The sequence below is a fragment of the Sturnus vulgaris genome, chromosome 3, assembly GCF_052056855.1.
Source record: "Sturnus vulgaris isolate bStuVul1 chromosome 3, bStuVul1.hap1, whole genome shotgun sequence".
NCBI classification, from domain to species: Eukaryota; Metazoa; Chordata; class Aves; order Passeriformes; family Sturnidae; genus Sturnus; species Sturnus vulgaris.
The window spans coordinates 56286498-56306608 of NC_142245.1; the positions used below are offsets into that span (position 1 = coordinate 56286498).

Genomic DNA, 20111 nt, shown 5'->3' on the forward strand with positions numbered 1-20111 from the left:
TCTGAACATGCAAGCAGTGTTTTGGATGGCTGGAGCCCTTGGTAGGTTTGTGGTATGTACTTGCAATTCACTAATTGCTGAACTTCAGGAACATTTTCAATAAGCTTGGGAAGCAAACTAGCAAGGTCAAGGAATGAACAGGTACACCTGGTTCTCACCCTTGAATTTTTCAGGTGTGGAGGCATGAGAGAAACCCCTTCAGACTCAAGTACCTTGGGTCAGAGACACACATTCAATGTCGATGTATAGGGATAAGCAGTCTGGTTTCCAGGAATGGCAAGAGGCACAGCAAGGCACAGGCACAGTGAGATTTGTGTAACAATCAACAGCTCAGACAACCAGGCCCCTGATGTTAAGTGCTTACCACCAGGCACCTAATCTCGAAAATGTTGGCCAAATGCTACAAAACTGTGCTCCTTTTTGAAAACAGAATCTGGGGATTTTTTAAAAAATCTCTGTAGTACTGGATCCTTGTAAACAATCTCAGATATTTCCACTATAAAATTAATGAGTAAGTAATTTACCAATGAAGAAATAGATTGGCTTAGTTTTTCTCTCATTGCCCTTTCTTCAGAGGTCAAGGTTGAAACACTAGAGCTAAAATGATTACTAAAAGAAGAATGTTCTCTGCTTCTGCCTTTCCAGCAAAAAACCTTGTAAGAGAAAGAGTTTCTCACTCTTGGATCTTATTCCTGGGGGTTAGGCAGTTCTCCCCCAAAATGCTTTTCAAATTACTTGAAGTGCTTCCCTTGTGCATTTTTATTTAGTGTCTATGTACGACTGGAATGAAATATTCTCCTAGGCAGATAATGCAGGTGCAGGGTAGGAAATGTTCATGGTGTAATGGTATTCAAACACAGACTGAGTGAGATTATTATGAAGGAAGCATGGCACTCATGCTGAAAAGTGCTGTTCAGTCACAGTGTCTGTTACCTTGTGGTATCTCAAACCACCTCTAAACTTCTAAAACCCTTTTCCCACTTTCAATACTCTTTTTCAGGAGTAAAATGAAGTTAAATGAGAGTGGGATAGAGCATAGCATTTCCAGTGGATATATGTGTTGGGTTTCTCTAATGTGCTTTGTCTTTTGATTGTTTCTTCCTGCTCAACATGCTCTAGTGAAGTTTAAAAATTTGCTTCAAAACTTTCTGCCAGTTACCTTGATTTTTTCAGTAGTACAATCACCTCATTATTCACTGAAATTATTACAGAAGAGTAACAGATTTATTAGCTAAAGATTTCCAGAGATGTCAATGGACGTGTGGGAGAGCTATGGAATTTCATGTGGCAGAATTTAGACATGGAAATTTAGAATGAACATGTATTCACTTTCTTGATGCATCCCATGGAGACCTTCTGAATCTTGATCTTGCATGCAAACTGCTGGAATGTTCACCCATTAATTTCTAGCACTGTGGCAGGCCTGATAGCACTCACACTGCCACAGAGGAAGAGATCCAGATTTCTTCTTTGCAGAAGAAATATATTCTGATATATAGGATTAGATGGGCTGGGCTTAATGATCCAGTAAGACTTAAAACCTAACAGATGTACAATTTTTTGTCATAACATGTGGCACTAAACCACTCTGCAAAGCTAATTGCCTCTCTTTCTTTGTAGCTTTGAGTGTAGAAGCTCTAATTTGACAAGAAATTTGGGGTATGCATACATGATGCAGTAGTGTCAGCAACATCTTTGTCTTAGCAAAGCTCTGTGAAGACATTCTAGGCATGTTGTTGTCAGGGTCCTCAACTTTCACTACCCACAAATGTCCAGCACTTGTCAGGGCAAATCAGTGAATGAAGAAAAAGGAATGAGGAGAGCTGTTCTGGCCAAGAAAAGAAGGAAACCTGCAAATGGAAGCTTCAAGGTCAGGCACCAAAAGGGCAACTTGAGCATTAATTCTTTGGGATCTCCTATGAAAGCAAAAGGGCTCAAGGAAGGGACAGACTTATGACTTGACAGCCAGAAGGAGGGAAGTCCCCAGAGCCTTTGCTCTTCTTGCCTTGCATTTATTTTGTGTTGACCACCACAGGGGAAGGCTTTCATGGGCAAGGATGTTTTAGTATAATAAGAAAAGGAATGCAGAAGCAAAGCCTTGCCTGGACACTTCTCCTTTCAGAGCTGGCGCTGCCCAAATAAATCTGAGTGTAACTTCTGACTTGCCAGCATACTAGAAACAGGTACACACTAATATCTAACTAGGAGCTATTTTCCTCAGCTGTTTCCTTTCCCTGAAGCATCGACTTCAGGGGTCCTGCTTTGCTTCATCAGGAGAACTTCCTGATGAAATGAACCACTGTCTACACATTCCTCTGGCTAACACACGGTAATTTTTTTCTCAGATCGGTCATTCTTTTCTATCCTTTATGTCCCATTGGGGTTAACAATTAATATTTTCGTTCCTGCATTCTATTTATTTATTATTTATTGACAGTCTTACCCAGATAAAGCAAGTTTGGGAATACCAGGCTGTTCTCAGACAGATAGAAGGAAGTGCCAATGGCTAGGGACAATATAACAGGCTGAAGATGAGCACCTCACTCACATACTGCAAATGTAGAACCTCCAGCTGGGGGCTTTACAACAGAGGAGAAGGACCTGGGAAGTGAGAGAAATAGGAACACCCAAAGCTGTGAGGGAAAAAAGGTGTTGGAGGTGTTTTGAGGTAGAACTGAGGGCAGCAGGTCAGAGAAAAAACAGAACTGAAGTAAGGATTGGGAAGCTGAAAAGTGGGAGTGCATTAGGCCGAGAAGGAGAATGAAATAGGATACACAGGGTGAGTGAGCTTAGGATGAGTTGGAGAAGGAAGAGTTTTGGAGATGGCGAAGTTATATATAGGAGGAACATTTGAAAAAGAGGAGTACAAGGCTGGCTATTCAGCTTGGGAAATACTGGGAGATTCTGAAGAAAGAGCAATGGTGACATTTGATCTCTTGGGCTTTCTGGAGTGTGAGAAGCTGGAGAGAGAATCTGTGAGACAGAAGCATTGTGATTGGCATCTGGAATGTTGGGGACTTGCAGTTTGGAGAGGACCAAGGATGCTCTGCCAAATTTCCCTTTGACCTCTGCTGTGATGGGAGGGACATCCACTGGAGTGCTCTTTATGTGTTCTCTCAGTTACTCTCAGTTCTCTCAGTACTCAGTACTACCCAACACTGTCTCCTTGAATGTTTCCTACTTTCATTGTGATGGTCCAATTAATTTTCAATCATGTAACATCCTATGGCTAGAAGAATGCTGGATTTCCTGTAAAGAATTAGAGGTACATTTTAGCTGCTAATTATGAAATATAATGCAATGTAGTATGTACTATAATCCAAATGTAGTTTACCTCTACCATTTAGCAACTGGAAACAAAAAGACACAGCAGAATATCCCTCATGTAGTGGAACAGAAATCCTTCTTCCCCAGACTGTCTATAAGCTGTGGGAAGGTCTGTAGTGATGCAGAGTCCCCATGCAGGTGCAAAGGAGAACTGCTTTATTGCAAAAACCAGGCATTTTTAAGCAGTTAGCCCATTATCTGTTGCATGGTTTTAAAACATACAACAAACATAATTCAACCAACCACCAGACATTGCAATGAACATATGGTAGTTGCATAACTTGTGTTTCTACCCCTAATTCAGCTGAGTCTTTCCCACAGTCCTTTTCTATTTAGCTGAAATAACAGGCCTGAGCCATGACTTTACAAGGCCTTCCCTTTGTAAAGTTTTACAATAAGCAGTCTAAGAAAATTGTAAAAGTTAATTTCTATTTCACTGGAAATAAAATTGCAGGCAAATGCCCTGCATTCAGAGAGATTCCTACAGATAAAACTGAGCCCATAGAGGCAGAAATTCCATTTCATAGGCATATGTGAAGCTAAATTGGGGTCACCTCCTACTCTGTGGAGAGATCACCTATTGTCCAATGACACTATCTGAGGAGATAATGGCAATTACTATGAAAACTGGTTAGTTTTCAGCAAATTTTACCAGTTTTGTTGAAGCCAGTAGCACTCAGAGAAGGAAGTTTAGTAGCCGTACCGATGGTCATTTTTTAGAAGAACCTTTCCCTTCCTGAAGACTGGGAGCCTATCTCCTTACAGGAGTGGCAGTGCTGTCTCTCTGTTCTGGAGGAATGAAGCTCACCCTGAAGGAGCAGTTTGGAACCGAGCCTCTGAACTCTGCCAGTGGTAGCTGGGATGCTGCTGAGGCAAATGCTCTGGCGAGCGCGTGGGCGAGCACATCATCTTCCTGCTACCCCTCCGCCTGTAACCAGTGTGTGTTCCTCTTTTTTTGCCTAATTTGTAGTCTCTTCACCTCAGGTTTGTTTATACTGAGCAAGTAGATTTATTACTTTGCTTATAGTTTGTTTGCATCCAGGTTACACAAGACTCACGGGCAAGTCATACCGAATTTGTGATCTTCATATAATTAACCGATTTGTTAATGTGTAGTTTGCTATCAGTTTACAAAATTTGACGGAGTAATTTTTTGATATTATGCAGGTCCCAATGAGGTGTTTTAATCAGGTTCAAAATATGCATGAACTGGGCCTTATTTGGCTAAGCTCTTGAACAGACTATCATGTTAGTGGAATAAAGAAATGGGCTATATATTTTAAGTGGGGAGAAAATGAATAATTCAACAGTAAGGGTCGACTCATCCTGCCAAGAAAAACCTACTGAAAAGGAAGTACACTGAGTTGCAGTTATTTGCATTGTAGATAGTAATATCAATTATAGTTCCCAGCTGGAATCAAGCCTCCATATTTTGGCTTCTGTACAGCCCCGGAATAACTGTTCCAGTCACAACAAGTTTTAGCCAAATAAAGACAAAACTCAATTAGCAAAACAACACAAATTTGCAGAAGCATACGCTTGAACAACAAGACATTGATGTTTGGACACAGTTACATAAGGAAGTTCAGTGACAATTAGCAGCTCTAATCATTTATAGTTAATATAATTTTTCAAACACAAAGTTTTAACCCTTTCCAAAAGCTATATCAAAAAAAATCGCTTTCTGATCCCACTAAAAACCATCTGCATAGGTTTGAATCTATGGTCTAAGTGAAATTGCCAGCTATCTAGGCTTTGTTGAAAACGTTGTACTATCAGCTTATTGTAAAAGCTCCAGCTTTTGAAATCCAGTTATTAAGGGAAAATATTTCTCTTAAAAAAAAAAAAAAAAGTAGCAAGGCGCACATGCTGACAGGTGCTGACTAAAAGGGAATCAGACTGGCTTGAGGCAAAGGCAAATCAGGCTGCTGCCATGGCAGATTGATGGGGTGGCAGAGAGTTCTGAAAACCAGACTAACAGTGCTGTTGTCCCAGCAAAAGATCAGGGCATCTAGGGTAGCAGTGATGTCAAAAGGGTTAACCCCACCTCCACACCTTCTGTGAGAACAGGAGCAGCAAAGCAGAAAGCATTGGCTTTCTGAGCTTCTACTCTTCTTGTCTTCTCCTAATTTCCCTCTAGTTTCCCTATGTTTTCTGTGTCTTTCACCACACCTTCCTCCATAGAAGTAGCTTTGGTCTCTCCTACTTAGGGGTGCAAAATTCATGCTTGCCTACAGAACTGAAAAGCTTCATGCAGTTTGCTGTCCCAGATGAGGAGACTAACTTTTCTATGAGATTGAATAGAGAGGCCCTCACAGAATTTAGAAGGCACAGAGCTGGCTGAAAACCAGCAGCCTCCTTTCTGTCAATGAAAATGTTGAGGGCGGACATCAGCATTCCCAGTGAGACATAGAGCATTCTTACGTGTCACTGATCTCCATGGAGATGGCAAAGGTCTTGGCACTTCATGTACCATTGCTTGGTAGAAATAATCTTCATATTCTTCTAATGACTCTGATGGTCCCACCATCCCACACAGAGTCCTCAGGTCCTGGGAAAACCCAAGTGTATGCCACTAATGGGATAGAGGAACATACCAGGAAAAGACAGAGAAATAACTTTACTTGTTCCTATGGAAGTACAGAGATCTATGGTCAGTTCTCTGAATAGTTAGTTTTGGCTTCATCTTTGAAAAACTTTTTTTAAAAATTTAATTTAATTTAATTTAATTTAATTTCAAGTAAACCCAGGAAATTCTAAAAGGTGTCATCAGTGCAGTAGACAAAGGCTTTCTGCCTTTTTGTGTCACCTGTCCCTGCCCATTGCATAGTGTTCTGGTTTGCACCATGCTGATTCTTTCTCACACTCCCTGTGTTGCTGACACCTGCAAAAGTTACGTTTCTAGGACAATAATCCATTATGTAATCACAATGGATTGTCATTTTAATAACCAATTGACAGATGAATAGAAACACCTTTTCTTGCCTTCCTTTCTAGTTCGTAGAGAAGACAGTCTTCTCTTCAGCTTCCCATCTTTTAAGAAGAGGAAACTTTTTTTCTTCTCTCGTCTAAAGAGAGGCCCCTTCTTTCCTGAGAGCAGGTGTGGTCATCCAGAAAGGTGACCTATTTTTGTCTCCCACTGAGGCAACCTTTGGGTTGCAGATGATCCTGGCTATCTCGTCCCTCTTGGGGGAATCACACATGCTCCCAATTTCAGATTGCATCTCAAGGCTTCAACTTTCCTGCTTAGCAGCAGGGTTAACTCAACAGGACCAACTGGATTTGGCACATACACACCCTTTATCTCTGTTGTGACAGCAGTTAATTAAAGTGACTCAGAAAACAGCTTCTCCAAAACAAAGTCATGTTTATTTGCCAAAGATGTATCCAAAGAAGTGGCCTAAACAGAAAAGAGCCACAGCTTAGCTTGACCTGCTTGTAGGTCTGGCTCTGCCCCAGGTTAGAAGGGAAGCCTGCTACCTGCTACACCACCTGGCTGCCCAGAGCTCCTCTCTGGCCACTCTTAGTGCCAGCTCATCCCTCCTCCTTGCCTAGCCAGCACCTTCAATCTGTGAAGTCCACTGTGATGTCAGCTCTTGGCCTGAAGAAGAACCAGCTGCAAGCCTAGAGCAAACCTCTTTTTTTCAGAGGCACTGCCTTTCTTAATTCCTTTCCATTAAGACTTGAACTGATTTTATTTTGGTTAGTTTGTCTCAGCAAGACTAAGATATTAGTAATAGGCAGAGCCCTAAACCTGGGTAATCGACTGCCACAATTTTGGCCATCATTAACAAGCATAGGAACTGAAAATGAACATCCCATCTTTGATTAGGAAGATGGAGTGCCATTCCTAATCACTGCACAAATAAAGCTAATCTTAGTACAAAAAGTGCAGCTGCTTAAAGAAAACATACCGTTTCCTCCACATGAAGAAATTAGGTCTGGAAACTCATGAAGGTATTGCTGAAACTGCTTTGATGATTGTAACTTCCACACATTGCAAAGCAAGCAGGTCAGAGGCTGTGGCTGAAAATAAACAGACCTGAGCTGAGAAAAAAAATAAAAAGGTTCATTAAGTTCCTCTTGCAATGCCTACCTAGTCTTGTAAAGCTTTGGGACAGAAACCTGTAGGACCAACCCTTAGAAACATTTCTGAATTTATAAAAGAAAACAGTAAGTCTTGTGCTTTCTGCTCTGTTTATTCAGTATGATAACCAAATGTGATGTATGAAGAAAGAAATAGAGAGACAAAAATTAAAGCAAGATCTTTCAGGTCACTGAGAAATAAACATTATAAACATATTACAACTTACTGGTGATACCACATTTGAGGTCCCAAGAAAATGTTTATGTTTTACAAATGATTGATGCATGTTAATGAAATAATAAGTCATTAAGGAACTGTTTTCTTCATTAAGGAACTGTTTTCTTCTTCCTTCTCTTATATAGTTTACTTGGATATTTGGCTCATACATTTGTGGAGGGAATGCTTCACCCATACTAAAAACCTTACTTCATTTATTAAAAGGCAAAACAGGGTTCATTTCTTTTTTAGTATTTGCCTTTTCATTCTTTTTATTGTTCTTGGCATATTTTCATTGCTTGCACTTAAAGTTTTCAAGTATAAATGTCAGACTATGAAAGCAAATTTTCTATTCCAGTAGTTTAAAAAATGCGATTTATTTATTTTCTTTTAATTATTATTTTTTTTCATTATTCAGTTTTGGCATTGAGTGTATGAAAACCTTTATTGGAGTGTCTCAGGCATTTTAATGTTTCTGATATAGTTATATAGAGAGAGCATAATTCTGTGTGTTCAGTGTTAAAATAAAAGTTGGTATTTGTGACATTGACAGTACTACTTCTCTCAAGTTGAGACACTGGGAATGCTTGAATCATGATTTCATTATTGGTTATACTTTCACCCCGGTCCTTTAAAAGTCTGAAAACCCTTACTTTGTTGAGATATTAGGGGATGCTCAGAATCTCCTAGAGCCTCTAGGAGCTTTTTAAAACAATTTAAATTTAAATTTAAAGCAATTAAAACCCCCTGGGGACATGGTAAATCTCCAAAAACAGGTAAGTTTAAGAAGAAAAAAAAAATTATGGGATAATAATTTTTGGCTGTGAAAGAGATTGCATGCATTGACTTGTAGACAGCAATTGCTCTATACCAGGTTTACTGTGCCTGGTTTGAACCTCAGAGCAGTGTTTGGTCATGGGGTAATGAAGCACATCGCAGGGTCATGGGCTAATTTCAGCTTTAGTTTCTGAAGCAAGGCTTTAAGTAATTAGCTTCTTGAAACTGAGGTCTGTAGGTTTTGAAAAGCAATGTTTTAATCTGTTTTTTACAGCTTGCTCTCCTTCTAAAATGTAACTAAAAGTTTGTACCCTAAGGGGGAACATTGTTGAATATTAGCTCCTGATTGCCCTCTAGTTCTAAAGAAATTACCTTCTAATAATACTGTATTTGCTGTTGTTCAGGAATCTCCTGGCCTTTATGAATTGATGTAATTTGTCTGAGAAGAAAATAATTCTTACATGAACTGTGACATGGAAAGTACTTGGCTTGGAACACTATGATTTTTATGTATGGACTTTATCTTAATGTTGACTTTTTTAAAAAGAAGAAAATAATGACAGAAATAACAAATAAAACCATTATTTAAATTATATAAAAATATATTAAAATAGTTTTTCTATGATTAAACACAGAATTGAAAGTTACTCTATATGGTGATCAATAAAGACTGATTCTTCAAGGACCCTACCCTCAAAAAGAAAAAAAGAAGTGAAGCAGAATAGGGATGTTTTTAATTCCTTGACTAACATTTTATGTTCAAATTATCAAAATTTAGTTTATCTTTTTGACAGAGAAAGAAGACGCCCTTCCTCGGTATCTTGTGATGTGCAGTGTTTCATGTCAGGACAGCTCCCCTGTGCAGCTCACAAACAGCATGAATTGTTCTCAGATTCAGGTAAGTTAATAGACTTGCTACATTTTAAAAATACCTAAAAGTAAAATAAGGAAAAGTTTTCTGCATGAGATGTCCTTATATCCAGTTTCTTCTTCCCCATTTCAGAATAATTTAGACTTCCTGATTGCCCAAACGTTATCTCCAAACCTGTAGCAAAGCCACAGGATTTAAGCACTTTGGACATCCATAGGAATGTCTAGACTGCTGTACAATTCCTCTCTAACATGGGGGTCATAGGGCATAAGATGGGACACATACAGTAGCAAATCAAGCTCTTCTCAAATATTCTTCATAGTTTTTAGCAACGAGTGTTGCTCAGTTTGTGTCCATGCTTGTATGTGCATGTGTCTGTATATATGTATATATTAAATATTATTTATATATTAAATATTTCTCACTTTGCTGTGATGTGCAGTGCCAAATCAGCACAATACAGAATTTTTCTTTCAGAATTTATTGATGGCCTAAAACCATTATTGATAATTGGAGAATGATGTCATTCTCCTTATCTTTACAGATGTCCTTTGCAGTCTGCAGTGGATTAAATTTCTTATGGTTATGGCTGATAGATAAATGCTATACTTAATCACTTAATATTTATTTATATGGCAGACAGTGACAGCTTTTAAAAGGTTTCCTTCCCTTCTTGTGGCAGGAAATTTCTGTCAATTGCTTTAAATAATATTTCTGAAACAGAACATAAGCCAAACCATCATCTTTGTAATAGTAGACCTAACAGTTAAACTTAGCAGATGTTTCTTATGAAAGTTTTCTGCTTGCCAGCTTCAAACTTTCTATCAGATACCACTGGGAAAACATCTTGGTGACATTTCAGTTTTTGATTTGTTAGTTTGCTTATTTATTTACTTCCTTTCTCTTCACTGAAAAAAAATACAGTGAAATCTGTTTTGCAGGAATATAATTTAAAGGAAGGGGTTTTTTTCCGTATCACTTTGGAGGTAACCCAAATTTAATTTTTTATTATTATTTTTAAGATGCACTCTAATCAGATTCTTAGAAATTAGTTATTTTATATGAGAAAGTTGCATAAAACTGGTTAGTTTTACTCACCTTTCAGTAAAGGTATGTCAGAACTGGCATATGACAGCTGCTATTCATTGTCTTAAAAGGGTTATGAGAAATATTTTTCTAGCCTATTGCATTCACTGCTAATGTAAGGCTTATGCCAGCAGTAGCCTCTCCCTCTTCCCCCTCACCCTGGAAAATTCCTCCACCATAGCAGTACTGTTAGCACTGGAAGCAGTAACACAGACCAAGTTCAGATGGTTTCTAGTGCTTGACTTAAAGCATTGCCAATATGTTGTATAGACGGGCAGCTCACCACTGGCAAACAATTCTTCTTTTATGCCTGTTAAGTAACAGAATGATGTGTTGGAAGTATATCCATGATGTTGTGATCTAAGTCTGGTTGTGCTTCACTGCAACATTTTTCAGTGACAGAATTTAGAGCATTTTAGATAATTGGTTTGAAAAGAGTGATATTTTGCATCTTCACTTAGTGCCTGGCCTATGCATCTGTTGTGTAAAATCTCCAAAGCCATGCTTATGTCGCTCACTCATGTGAGGATCCTGACTAGTAAGGGAAGAATTTGGGACATACCACAAACTTTTCAATATATAAAACTTATTTCTGACCTTGTAGTGTTCTTAAACTTAGATTAATGAGATTACTGAATATTAACTGCAGAAGTCCCTTACCATAAGATTAGGTAACTAACTAAAATGTAGGGAAGCATTTGCAGAGCAGGGAGAGTGGCTGGGTTGTCTCTAGGATGCTCTAATGAAATCCCCTTCCTACAGCTCCAGCTCTAAGGCACACAAGTTTCCCCTAATCTTCAGGTATCACTCACAACACAGAGGAAACACTTCCATTTCCAAGGAGCTGATATGCCCCATTATTTCTATTAACAGATGTGATATTTGTGGAATTTAGCCACGTGCCACGGTACCGTTTGTTCTATAAACGTTTTGCTTCTAGGGTTCAACATTATTGACGAAGCCTGTTTATGCTTTGCTGTCTTTACAGAAGCTTGAAAATGCATTACCAAAGACATATCACAACCTTTACAAAGTGCTTCAGCGTCCTGTTATCATTGCCCTGGCACTGTCCCTGTCCCTGTCTGTACTTGAACTATGTCAAGTGATGGTGAGAAGCGCCAGAGGCCTGAGAGGACTCAGAGTGCTCTCAGCTGGTCAGTGACTCCAAGCTGTCTCCCAGAAGGCAGGAACCTAGCTTTGTGCTGATGGTAGGACTGTGGTGGCAGGAGAAACTTGGTTGCTGGAAGCCTTTTTTAAAATAAAATCTACTGAAATTTATGACTCCTTGGTTTACCATGGAGAAAAGTGTCAACCGAGGGACGTTGGAATGGAGCACCAGCCTCACTCCACGATTTGTCCTATACCTTCATTTGCAAACACGTATTGAGGAGCACATATGGATACCTGCAAATCCTAGAGGGACAATGAAAAATGCAGTGAGTCAGACTTAGTTGTGCTACAATGGAACTTGGAGACTCCAGGCATTGGGTATTGCCAATTTTCTGATACTCACTCCTGCTGTCAATGTGCTGGCGTGCAATGAGGTGTTTCCCGTGCTTGAGTGAGGTACTAAGTTCTGAGAGGAAGAGCAGGACATTGTGGGAAAATATGTGCCATGTCACATACCTAACACTTGGCAAGTCTGAGGTGATAGTTGGGCCTAAGATAACAGCAGGTAATGAAGTGGAAGTAGGTAGAGCATGCAAAATATTCACTATGCCCTGAGGTCACTGAACACTCCTGTGACTTGATATGCCCACCCTCAGATCAAGTAAGGATTAGAGGAAAGGTGTAGCTGGCATATGTATCAAAAAGGATAAAAACCCCAACCAAAACACAAAAAACCCCAGCCCTTAACCTACTGACTTCAGAAAGAGAGGGAAATAAAAATATTAAACTGAAACTCTTCCAAAAAGGACAGGTGTGTGAGTAGTTCCTGCTGAAGGGAGGTATAATGTTGTTTACATTTCTGCTCTTAAGCAAGACTTCACTTCAGCACCTCCCAGAGCATAAATATTGAGATTTTTAATGAAAGCAGCTGCAGGACATTTAATAATAAGGACAGTATCTTTGGATCAGAATATATTGACACAGGCTATGTTAACCCTGTTAATGAAGTAATGTTCTTTTTCTGTTTCTATACTCAACAGCAGGGTTTAGTAAGGCAGTAATATTTTAGGCTTTTGTCCTATGTGTAACTCCCTCCACATTCTGATCCCTTAAAATATATGCAAATAAGTACTTGATATTGTGTGTCAAAATGTCCAGCTGAATAATTCGGCAGAGCTTGTTTGTAATAAGGTCCCCTATTTCACCAAATATGGAGGAATCTTCTCCAGAGAATGATGGCAACAAACTGGGTACTGTAATTTCAGTAAGGGGTCCAGTTAATCAAGCATAAAAAACTTCTTGAGGAGAAACCTCTTAGGAAATGTTGAGAAGCTGGAGTTTCATGCAGTGAATGCTACAGGAGATTGCATTTTTAAACAGACAATGGACAAATACAATTAATTTGTAAAAGCAGACAAATTAATTTCTGTGCATCTTCATCCGCTATTTGCAAGGTGAAATATCCAGGGTAGTAATACAGAAGAGTTCATAAATGAAGCCAATATTGCATTCTACCAGAATTCTATTGAATTCTACCAAGTTGCTTATAGAACCTGCTGTCCCAACCAGTCTCAGCCCATCCTTGCCCCCAGTGAGGGGTCCAAAGCCTGGGGCTGTGCCTGGAGCTGCTCTGGTGCCCATGGATGCTTGTTCCTGGCTGGGTCAATGGGATGGGTCCTGGCTGCTGTCTCCTGCCTCGATGCCCCCATGAGGAGCTGCCATAGTCCTGCACACCAGACTAGTGTTGCATTTGTTATGTAGGAAAGGAACAAACAAGGTAACCCAGCACAAGCTACCAGAAATGTCCAAGAGAGATGCAAACTCGGTGCACTTGCAGCCCACACACCTAGGCAGCCCTCTCCATTATTTGTAGTCCAAGAGCCACTTCCTACTCAGCGGCAATATTGATGCTCCCTATTATCCTCTAGTCCTAAGTAGGGAAATATTTTAAACAGAGCACTTGAGAAAGTACGAAACTATAATTTTATTCAGTTACTTGTATCAGTTCTTGAGGTAATGAAATCTTGTGCTGACCCTTCTGTATCCCAAATCAGTTGTCAGTGATGAGCAGGGAATGAGTACTCCCTTGCTTACATACATCACTACACAGCTGGCCTTAGCAGGGCAGAAGAGGACTTGACTTCATCTAAAGCAGATCACACAGATCCGACAAGAGATTGACAAATATAAATATTAGGCAAGAAGGACCAGTGACTGCACCCACTACAGCATTTTTTAATCTAATATGCATACCTACCTCATGGGGAAAAAATAGACTATATCAGCTAATCTAACACTGAAATCAAACAGCAGCTCTTGCTTGGTTATGTGTCCTGAAGGCATGGCATAGGCACTGTTTAATCCCAGGTAGCTCCCTGGGATACCTGATGAGCACGAACTACATCTCAGTAAAAATGTTGGTTTTCTTAAAAAATACATGTTAATATAATTTTTAAGCCAAGGGTATGAACTGGGTGGAGCATTTAAACTCAATATTTAAACTTACAAATTCAATACAACTATTACCTTTTTCTTTTTTTTGCTGTATTCCTCAATGGTCTTCTAAAAATTTCAAACCATTTCAGCCACTTTGAAAAAAGGCATAAAGATCTCAGAGACAGGAAACTTTCACACACTTAAGAAAAGCCAGTGTCTGGAGAGTGGAATAAGACTGAGAAGGGTTTTCCTGTTGAGGAAAAGCCTGGAGTATAAGGGTGTCCATTGGGCAGTGATGATGGGGGTAGCAGCTGGCAGGCCAGCGCAGAGACAGTGCACAACCAGACATCGTACCTCCTGCCCCTCCACAGCTATTACTGACAAAACACAGTGGGGAAGCTGAGGGCCTTTTGAGATGTGGGGAAGTTAAATTTTAATGGAAAGGGTAAGCCATAAAAAGTTGCCTTGGAAAAAATGCAAATTTAAAAGGAAAACAGGATTCAGCAGTTTTCTTTTCATGGAATCATTACTTGTTGGTATTTCAAATTATCACAACACAGGATTAATAAAAAATTCTCTATCTGATAGTGTAGCACATTGTCATGCTAAGTTACTATGATGCTTTAGTGAGCAAAATAATTATTTTTCAAATGAGTGGAGGATTCAGAGGACCATAATTCACACGGCCTGAAATACAGCTAAATTTCTTTCTGAATGGAGCCTTTCTCACAAGATTCCTGGCACCTCTTGCGTACAGCTGGATCAGAAATAAAATACAAATAGCCTCTATTTGAATTCAGTGTTCCTTCTCTGGCCACAATGTCAATTAAGAAGTCAGCAAGGGTGTGTACGTGTGTGGGTAGACAAATGAATAAGTAAGATTACTTGAGTTATTCCCATAGGTTTAACTGCCACCTTTGTGATGATGACTCTAAAAATCTATTTCCAACCTCTCCCACTTTCTTATATAATATCAGATGTGTCATTGGTGTCTTCCTCAATCAAATCTTATTTATCTTATTCTTCTCTGGGTTCCTGCCAGGTTACATAGCTTCATAAAAGTCCTGAAATCCATTCCCACAGCCACGGATCTGATTCATCCTGTGACTCGTTTTTATCTCAGCTGTTGCAGGTTCTTTGTTTTTATTTGCAGTCTGTAAAGCCTGCACTTGCACAACTAGTCCTGTTGGTTATATGCACTAGTAAAACCCCATCCTTTCACTGACAGATGAGAATGGAACTGAGCGCAATGAAATTGCCAGTTTTTTGTTTTTTCACCTTTGAGAATCTAGTCAATTTTGTTAATTCTGTTTTTCTTAATTAATGCAGCTTAGAGGGTCAGAACATGAACTTATTCATTCAAGCTTATTTGGCCTCTTCATGTTTTTATAATAGCTGGTCAGCTGTGGGTAGCTCAAATTTACTTCCCATCTGATGGCAGTGTCCCAGGGGACTCTAGATACCACTTTGAGAGGAAGAGGTTGGAAGACAGGATTCAGGGGTGCTATGCTTGATAGTGTATATCTATAAGGAACAAACAGATTTTCATAGTGTATATCTATAAGGAACAAACAGATTTTCATCTATTCCCAACCTCCAGCTATCTAATAACTCTTTCTTTTTTCCCTTGCTGGACATCCAAAAAGGGAAAACATCAGATCATCCTAACTGAAGTGATACATCCTCATGTCCAATAGAGAGTTTTCTGTCTGCTTCTTTAGGTGGTATTTCAGAACAGCTTTCAAAAGAGTTACTATTCATAATACAGTACTTGCTGAAGATGCTGATGAAGACCCTATTGTGTTCAACAGTGTTCATATTTCCAACATCTCTAACAAACTTGCCAAATCAGACAGAAATGCAAGGAGCTGAAGGGCACTGATGAGTCAAGTACACCCTGTGGCTGGCTGTCCTGATGAGGGAAATGGTGATCATCCAAATCTCAGCTCCTGGCTTTTTCCACTGGCACAATATCATTGACACACACTGTGGTTTACAAATCCCCCTTTAAAATAGAGAGAGAGAAAGAAAATTCATTTCAAAACAAGTCCATAATAGCATTTTCCAGGCCTGTCCTTCTAATTGTCCTGTTACACTTGTGAGGTTAAAAGACAAGAAAAAATAATTACTACAGAAACGGACACATTGTAGTATTTGCATTCAGATGATGATTGTGGGTAGGGCTCAGGAAATAGATCTCAACTGCCAGGCTGTGAATGAATCTTTGTTTTCTTGCTTATTTCTTGCAGGAGAGCACAGCAAACTGCAGAGTGTGCAGACCTTGGACTTAAGCATGGCACTCCCCAGTTAAGCTGCCCGCCGTTTTTATCTGCAAGTGTTCTTATTGCTCTGAAAGGGTTAGAGCCTTCTGCAGTCACTGAACCCAAAGACTGGGCTTGGCTGCAGATCAAGCACGTGAAGAACGTGTGACCTTCTCAACAGAGAAAATCTTTGTCGTGAAATGAACTCGAGTAGCAACACAGAAATCGGTGCTGGGAATAGCTAGTGCCTCTCAGCTTCTTCTGTGAAGGGTTCAGCCAGTGTTTCTCACAGGCAATTGTTACTTTTTTAACCTACATTTTCCAGGGCTCTTCCTGAGTCCTTGGGTTAAACAGTTATCACCATGTAAAGAGAGGACACTCAACTGTTCCCACACATAGAACCAAGGGAGGAATTAATTGTTTCTTATTATCTGGTTCCAAAGGCAGGTTCTCCCCTCAGTGAATGAGGCAAGAAACAATGAGATAGCCTCATAATTTGAAATAGTAAGGGCATAAACCTTACTAATTGGATCATCCTCTCCTACCCCTCCAATGTGACTGCAAATATCTGGATGCCATTTTCTTCCTCTCTAATGAGACAGGTTCTGCAAAGGAGAAGAACTTTGGTGCTATAAAAATATTGACCTGGAAAAGGCCTGTCTGAAAGGCTTCTGTAAAACCTAGTTACAAACATTAATGAAAATTGTTTCACAACTTTCTTGTCAGACGGGTAACCATCATTATCATCATTTGATGTCTTGCATGAGCTGGGACACAAACCATGTGAGTTGCTCAAAGTGACAGAGATGAGAACAGCATCCTGCTCCCAGTGCCACAAATATGTAAGGCATGGCAGGTCTCCAGTCCATTTAATTTCATGAACAAAGCATATTAATGTAAAGATGAGAAGTATAAAAATCAGTTTTAATCTGTGTGGTGACATGGATAACATTATTTTCAGCAGGAATTGTATGAGAGATGCTTCAGAGAAGCCACAGCCGATACAATGGGTGATGTGTCTTGTGCAGTGCCCTTGTGTAAGTGGGGACACTGAGACACTGAGCTTCTATTTCTGTGTCCTGTGTTGATCTGGTGAAAGCCAGTGCTTAGCTGTGCAAGGGTACACTAGCCTAGCTATTTCTTGATCCTTACAATTGATGGAAATATTAAAAACAAGTCTGTTTCCAGGCTACTGACAAACTTGCTTGGGTTTGGGCACTGTCCTTTTTCCTGTATACAGGAAAAGATAGCAAGACATGGTTGGTTCATCCACACCTGAATTTTCTTGCAGCAGAAGTGAGCAGTGGTTCTATTCCCATGTAACAGTCATCATGTTTTACTCCACGTAGAAAGAATGGGTGAAGTTTCTTCAGATACTAGGCAAGTTGCATCACGATGGATTAAAATGACAGCTTGTTCTGCAAATCCTTAAGGATTAAGAACATTTATTTCTAAACACTAAATCCCAGCAAAAGGACAGGAGGAGTTTGTTTTTGGCTTGGAGTAATACCAGAACTGATAGTAGAGACACTAAGTAAGATTATAGTGAACAAGGCTAGGAAAATGTAAAAAAGCATAACTCATTTTATTTCTTATTTAATTTATTTTTATTTTCTTTCATTCAACAGGTTATTGCACTGCTATATATTTATAGTAAAGAGTAAAAGCTAAGTTATAACTTTATTTTTATTTAAAAAATACATTTATTTTGTTTTGAGTTTATTAAAAAGTATATTATAGGTGGTGATTTCTAAATATTGCATTTACCTGATATGTATTTTATTGTTATCAAGTATTTGTAGTTCAAGAAAATCTGGTATATTAAGAAATTACTCAGCAGGCAGGAGAGAAAGGGCAATGAAACCTAGTTGTGGAAACTTCTGGCTAGGCACAGAGTCAGTGTACCTGTAGCAGAAGTCCTCTTCTATGGTAATGTTGTATTGCTTAGAGATTGCAACATTTGCTCATGGTGTTTCATTTGCCTGCAAGCACTCTGATGTGACAGTGAAAGAATTCCAGTATCTCCCGCTGATGAGATTTCAGGTATGTTGCTGCACCAGCTTATTCAATTTCTTAAGATTTTAATGTAACTCTACAGCTTCTGTATGCCCCTGCCTGGTGTGATGTGACAGCATCCACAAAGCATGGGAGTAGATATTCAGCATTTAGAAGCTACTGTCAGTATCACCTGTTGGCAGGGAAGACATTACTTTTGCAAGCCATATGTATGCCACAACCTGCCCTTTCACCTTCCTGGGGTTCTCACAGTTGTGCTGCTATATTTTACTTGGGAAAGAGGTGGCAGGAGGTAATTAGCTTGGCAATGATTGATTGGCCAGAGGGGTTAGTCCAGGTGTTGAGGAATTGTTGCTTACACCCTTTGAGTGTCAACACTGATATACTTCAACAAGATTCTTGCACTTTGACTTTGCTTCTGGGATTAAGAGCTTTTCCAAATGATGAAGATTTTGCTCAGACTATGAGAGAGATGCACTCAGGACACCTCAGTGTCTTGGTATTTTTTTACTGTCTCAGTTGTCTGTCACTGTTTTGCCACTCATAGTATGTAGTTATTGCTACAGACAGAGTTGAGTTGTAAGTACTCTGAAATGGGCCGTTGCAGGAAATTTTACATTCTCACTCTACACAGCCAGATATCCCTCTATCAGATGGCTCCAGAAGGATACAGTCCTTCCTCCACCTGTGTTCGTGCCTGTCCTGTGCAGTTCCTCTTGTGCAGAGCACTACCACTCCTACTGTACACAGATCAGCCAGTCCTCTTTGCAGAAATAATCCTGCATCATCAAATTATCTTAATTATCTTTAGATAATTATCTAAATTATCTATGCTTTTATATTTCTTATGGAGACTACTGAAAATCCCTAAGACTTATAAAGGCGAAACAGGGATGGTGCAACCTAGCCTCGTTCTGTGAATCACAACAGGTATGTTTCCAAATACAGATGGAGCCTCTCTGCTGCACAGAAGTACCTTTCTGGCCTTTAAACACAAAGCAGTTACAGGGCTGGATGTTCTTCTCTGTCTTCCTGTACATCAGCATGTTGACATTTCATGGGTGATATGAATTTTCCGTGTGACTTCTGTTTAGTCACTAAAGCCTGCCTGCATATAACTGTGTCAACATTATCTACTCTCAGAATCATTATTATGCTTTAAAATGCTTGCAACTGTGAAAACCCATGGACAGATGTTTCCTAGTGAACAGTGTGTGCCATGGCTACTTGCATGTGAACAGCAGAAATATGAACTTTTCAAAACAATACACAATTTTGTGGTCGGGTTTCTCCAAACCAGTTAGTGTCCCCACCAAAAGCAGTTTCCTGGCAGAACATAAGGGTACAGCAGCTGTTTGAGCAAAAAATAAGCCACCCTGTTGCTGGGGGAGTTTTGTATATCCTCAATAGATTTTTTTTTAAACTACCCAAGTTCATGCTGCAAATTCACAAGCAACATGCAGAAAAGGATCGTTCATATGCACTAGGTGTGGGATATCACTGCATTTTTGGTGTCATTATTTCTGTACAGCAGGCTTCTTGTTTGGAAAACTGAGTGAAAAGTTACCTGTCTATGAGTCAGGTACATGAACTTTAAAATTCGTTTCACCCACCATTAATTAAGTTCATTGCCCATGTGCTTGTCTTAGTGCCTGTATTTATCTCACAAGATTAACAAAGTCAATGTACTACATAGAACACTTCACTGACCACCAGCATTTTCCTACCATTAATTAATTTTCTTTTCTTATGGTAAACATGAGAAGACATACACCATGTTGGTGCTATGATGTCCTAAAATGCTGGCTGAGGCTATCCCTTTACATATACCAGAATTTTATGTATTTCTTTGGTTCTGCTTAGAATAGAGAGGCTTTGGAATTTATTTTTTTCATAAGAAGTGAAAGACATATATTTGTTTGTC

At 39.5% G+C, this 20111-nt stretch overlaps 1 long non-coding RNA gene across 1 annotated transcript in view; it reads left to right on the forward strand.

Annotated features, from left to right (window-relative positions):
* LOC148224352 (uncharacterized) overlaps positions 1–19822 on the forward strand; it is a 43493-nt gene extending 23671 nt beyond the window's left edge. Inside the window, exons 2-3 of the long non-coding RNA XR_015802867.1 lie at positions 9202–9305; positions 16160–19822. This is a non-coding gene — a long non-coding RNA (uncharacterized LOC148224352). The remainder of the gene's footprint in view (positions 1–9201; positions 9306–16159) is intronic.
* The last annotated feature ends 289 nt before the right edge of the window (positions 19823–20111 follow it).